The 5,803-nt window shown below is 34.9% G+C and overlaps 1 pseudogene; it reads right to left on the bottom strand.

Annotated features, from left to right (window-relative positions):
• Positions 1–268: 268 nt before the first annotated feature.
• LOC114411256 lies at positions 269–763 on the bottom strand (annotated as a pseudogene).
• Between the last annotated feature and the right edge of the window lie 5,040 nt (positions 764–5,803).

Genomic DNA, 5,803 nt, shown 5'->3' with positions numbered 1-5,803 from the left:
AGTTCTTTTGGTAACATTTCATGGCACCTAAACTACTACATCAGATTAAGATAGCATAACACAAATTATCAAATACTTAAATTTTTTTTCTTTAAATTAAGGTTTCCTCTTCTTACATGATCAGAATTGAATTAAGTGGCAGTGACTCAGTTTGAAAACTAAAACCAAGAGAAGATACATAGATGCAATTATTTTTTCGAGTAGGTAGCACTAAATTAAAGCATACTAGAACATGAAGAAAAAGACTGGGAAATTAACAGCTTAATTGCTAGTTGTAAGTGGAATTGCTGGTGTGATTAGTACTAGTAACTGGGTATTTCTGAGCATTCTTCACTATTTTAGTCAGAGCAGCCTGTCCAAGAACTAGCCCACAAACATCAGCAAGACGCACTAAATAAAGCAAAACATCTGAAAGCTCTTCCTCTAAGTGCTCCTTATCATCAGAACTCCAATTGGGCAATCCCTTTGCAACCTCTCCTTTCCACTGCAAGATCTCAGAATGCTCTCCCACCTCTCCCACCTACATAATAAATCATTAATATAGAATGCTTCATTAATTATATATTAATTAAAGAAATTTCAATATCATCAATTTAGGTAAATATGACATATATGTATATTTTTTACTTACAAGAGCTAAAAGAAAATTTCTGGGATTGTGATATTGATCCCATCCTCTTACTTCAGCAAACTCAGCAAGCCTTTTGCTAAGTTCCTGAAGAGAAACATCTCTTTTTCTAGGGAATCCATTAGAGTACTCCATTTTTTTTCTAGGTAGGGTTCTTTGTTTTTTGCTTCATCCAATAGTCTTGCGTGCATGTCCAATTTATAGACAACCTGAGAGTGAGGCTACAAGATAGAAAGGAAGAAAAAGAGAGAGGGAAGGGTGAAATAGTTGATAAGATATATTCGTATTTCTTTTGTTCCCTTCCCTTTCTAACTAATATATGCACTAATTGTTGTAGTGGAGGAGCACTTGATTGGTTTTTTCTATGTAGGACAGTATGTTGGATCGAGTGGCCTCAGAATAATTAAGAAGGGGGGGTTGAATTAATTATTACTAGACCTTTACTAATTAAAAATTTACTCTTCTAAGGCTTTTACTATATTGTTAAGTAAATGAAGAACAGAAAAGAAACTTAACCAAAAGTAAAAGCGGAAATTAAAAGAGTAGGGAAGAAGGAGACAAACACACAAGAGTTTTTATACTGGTTCGACAATAACCCGTGCCTACATCCAGTTCCTAAGCGACCTGCGGTCCTTGAGATTTCTTTTCAACCTTGTAAAATTCCTTTACAAGCAAAGATCCACAAGGGATGTACCTTCCCTTGTTCTCTTTCAACAACCTAGTGGATGTACCCTCCACTAGAACTGATCCACAAGAGATGTACCCTCTCTTGTTCTCAATCAACAACCCAAGTAGATATACCCTCTACTTGTACCACAAATGATGTACCCTCCAATGTGTTAAGACAAAGATCTCAGGCGGTTAAACCTTTGAAACTTTGTGAATGGGGATACAAAAGAATTCTCAGGTGGTTAGTCCTTTGAAATCTTTTGTATATGGGAAAGGGAAGAATCAAAAGAATTCTCAGACTATGTCATTTTGAATTCTTTGACAAGGGAGAAGGGAGATACAAAAGAATTCAGGCAGTTAGTCCTTCGTTCTTTTGGAAAAGGGAGAAGAGAGACACAAAAAGAATTCAGGCGGTTAGTCCTTGGCGAATTCTTTTTGGAAAAGGGAGAATGGAATGAAAAGAATGAATAGCACAAGTTTTCAAGGTTTAGAAAACCAGAAAACTTTATAAAGCTTTTGACAAAGGAAGAAGAAGAAGAAGTTCAAAGAGACTCAGAAATCAATGTGGAAAAATTGCTTGTGTAAAGAATGAATTGGAAAAGATAGATTTATAGAATCTTTTTAAATGCAAAACAAAGCCTTTCTTTTATAGACTCTTCAAGTCTGGTCAAGAGAACCATTAGAAGAGTTATGACTTTTAGAAAAACTTAAAACCAATTTGAAAAAGTCAAAAACTATTTGAAGAGTTACATCTTTTGATTTGTTCAGAAACTATCACTGGTAATCGATTACCAAATCAGTGTAATCGATTACACAAAGCTTTTTTGTGAAAGAATGTGACTCTTCACATTTGAATTTGAATTTCAACGTTCAAGCACACTGGTAATCGATTACCAAAACATTGTAATCGATTACAGCTTTTTGAAATCAATTGGAACATTGTAAATTCAGTTGAAAGCTTTTTGAAAACCATTTTGCTACTGGTAATCGATTACAATAATCTGGTAATCGATTACCAGAGAGTAAAAACTCTTTGGTAAAAAGGTTTTGAGAAAAAATCCATGTGCTACTCAGTTTTTGAAAAAACTTTTTTATACTTATCTTGATTAAGTCTTCTCTTGATTCTTGAATCTTGAGTCTTGAATCTTGATCTTGATTCTTGGAACTTTGAATCTTGAGACTTGATTCTTGATTCTTGAAATCAAATTTCCTCTTGAACCTTGAAGTGTTCTTGATTCAATCTTGAACTCATTCTTTGATTCTTGAGATCATTTGATCTTTGAGCTTTTTGTCATCACCTTTGTCATCATCAAAACTTCTCTGAATCATTCTTGATTCATCATGAAGCTTGCTTCTACACAGTAATCATGGAGGTGGCATATGGCAGATATGCCTCCATCTTTACAATCCATGACTTGAAAGCACTTACCTTACACCTGAAAAGTTTTAGCCCAAATTTGAATAGCGATTTTCTCTATTAATCCCCTAGTTACTTGCCTTGCCTATCACACTCACCTATAGAATCTTACCAGCTTCAATGATACCTTACCAGCTTTAATAACATAGTAGAATTGATCAGCCACAGCATTGAAGCAAGTTGCCCCAATTTTTCCACCATCAGAATCCACAACATCAAAAGAAAAATCCTACCAACATAATAGAGGTAGACATTCTTGGCCTATAGAGTTTTACTACTGAAAGGCTAACATAAGGTAAAAGGTAATCAAAACTAGGCCAAAGTATATCGTAGGCCTATGTATCATTGGATATTAATGGTTGACAAGGCCAAAAGATAAATACAGTTAACAATAACCATACATATAATAAACTTAATAATTTTATAAATTTAAGAAGTTCCAAAACTTTTTTTAACACAATTGTACCCTAAAAGTTTGCATAATAAATTACATTTTCCTCCAATTGCAGTTATGTAGTTAAAAAAAAGTTTCTTATATAAGAGTTGATTAGGCATTGGATAACTGACCACATAGTATATTGCAAGGTTGTCCTTATCATCTATATAACTAGATTTCAATTTCAAACGTATGACATGGACTATGGTTTTTTTTTTCAGGTTATCATATACTACTTTTAATTCACATTGTTGTTGAAGCTCTTTAGGGTTATAGCAACTCTAGGTACGTATGTAGGAACTAGTATGTATATACTGGTGTTTGATTTAAAATGTTATATATTGGTATTTGCTTTAAAATGTTATATACTGGTGTTTGATTTAAAATGTTGCATACTGGTGTTTAATTTAAAATATTATATGCAACACCTTTAAAAGGACTACACCAAATATAATGTTATGATTTGAAAGGGTACCTGAGATTTCGATGATTTTTTTTATCAGCAACAATAATATATATATATATATATATATATATATATATATATATATATATATATATATATATATATATATATATATATATATATAGAGAGAGAGAGAGAGAGAGAGATAATTGAGTACCAGAGGTACTGAAGTACAAATGTTTTGTTGCCCAAGCTAATGGTTCCAGATTAGACTAAATGGAATCAATTAGGAACCACAGCCAAGCCACACCATATTAGTGAAAGAATCTGCTAATCAAAAGTTCTATTCTTAACTAGTACAGTATCCCTTCTCTAAGGTTACTAGACCATTGGTTAAAATGCAAAGAGAAATCCTTCTCAAAATGCCTCAGCCATGTCCACAACAAAAAAAAGCTGCCTCATCGATCAATTTGTTGCTGTCAAATGTTTTGATGATGATTGCTGGACTGCCTTCTTATATCCCTTAACAACTCCTTGATGACTGGCAAGGTCTGCAACAATGTTGTCCAATGACCATAGCACAAAGGAACCAAGTGCTTCATCCACTAAAATTGTGTGTGTACGTAAACTAGAATGCATTCAGAACCTCCATTTCCTTCTCCTTTGAACCCTTTTCCCTCTACATTGATTTCCTTATTCTTTTGTGCCCTTTGCACCCATTTCCTTCTCCTTTGAAGCTTTTCTCTAGACTTTCGTGGAGGTGCCTTTACGTACACACACAATTTTAGTAGCCTATCTCTGCCACATTCTGTTAGAAAGTTAACTAACAATGACTAAATAACTATAACTCTTACAACGAGTAAAATCAGCCCATTAGGGTTACCTATTAGAATTGATTTGATAGGATATGACTTTTCTGTAAACCATATCAATTCAGAGATTGTAGTGGCTGTTTCTCTCTTTGCGAATCTCTCTATGGCAGCAATTGAAATTGCTCATGACCATGGATGGAAGTGTTTATACTTGGAGTGTGGTTGAATCCTTGTTAACTTAGCTTTTGAGAATGTCATTGTTATCCGTTGGTAGTTGCATAATACATGGCAGAATTGTAGTGTCCTCCAAAGAAGGTCAATTCATGTTGCTGCAAATTGATTATAATGCTTATTCTGGCCTCAATGGTTTAGTAACTCTTTAATATAGGAGTGCATCATGTGGCTGATGATGTTTAGAATATAATGATCCTTTGGTACCCTCGAATGACCCCCCACACACGCAGACACACACACAACCACACACACACACACAGATACACAAACACACACACACACAGACAAACACACGCAGACACATACACAAACACACACACACATAAAGAGACAGACACACACACACACACACATAAAGAGACAGACACACACACACACACAGAGACACACACACATACACAGAGTCACACACACACAGAGACAAACACACGCAGACACACACACAAACACACACACACACACACACACACACACACACACACACACACACACACACACACACACACACACACACACACACACACACACACAGAGTCACAGGTACACACACATAGACAAACACACACACACACAAACACACACACACACACACACACAAACACACACACACACACACACACACACACAAACACACACACACACACACACATAAAGAGACAGACACACACACACAGACAACTGTTGATGTCCTTGTATGTTCTTGTATGTCATGAATGTTATATGTTATACAAACAACTGTTGATGTCGATATTTTTCTGTAATTGAAATTTAGATTTTGTATGTTCTTGTACGTCATGAATGAAATTTGCTATATAAACAACTGTTGTTCATGCTGAGTGAACCTTAGATTCCCGTTTAAGACTGAATGCAATGATTCTTGCGGACAGTTTGCATTAGTCATTGTATTTAGTCTTGAATTGTCTGTTTGGACAGTTTGGGGAGACTAGTATTTTTATGTTAGATTCATTCGTTAAGGTTATTATTATTTAGATTAATTTGATGATATTTCGGTTCAATGCATTTCAAGTTGTTCTCTGAGTGCATACTTGATTATCGGGAAATTCATTTCACCGATGTCATGTCGTGTACTTGGAGACCAATGCGAAATGCTGCCGAAATTTAGTCAAATTTTTCAAAATAATGCTAACCCTGACGTTTGAAGCTAACATAAAAGACAATCTTCCTAAATGGGATAGGGCCA

Source organism: Glycine soja, chromosome 5 (assembly GCF_004193775.1).
Source record: "Glycine soja cultivar W05 chromosome 5, ASM419377v2, whole genome shotgun sequence".
Taxonomy (NCBI): domain Eukaryota; kingdom Viridiplantae; phylum Streptophyta; class Magnoliopsida; order Fabales; family Fabaceae; genus Glycine; species Glycine soja.
The sequence above is the reverse complement of the archived record's forward strand: the minus strand, read 5'-3'. Positions and strand labels throughout refer to the sequence as shown.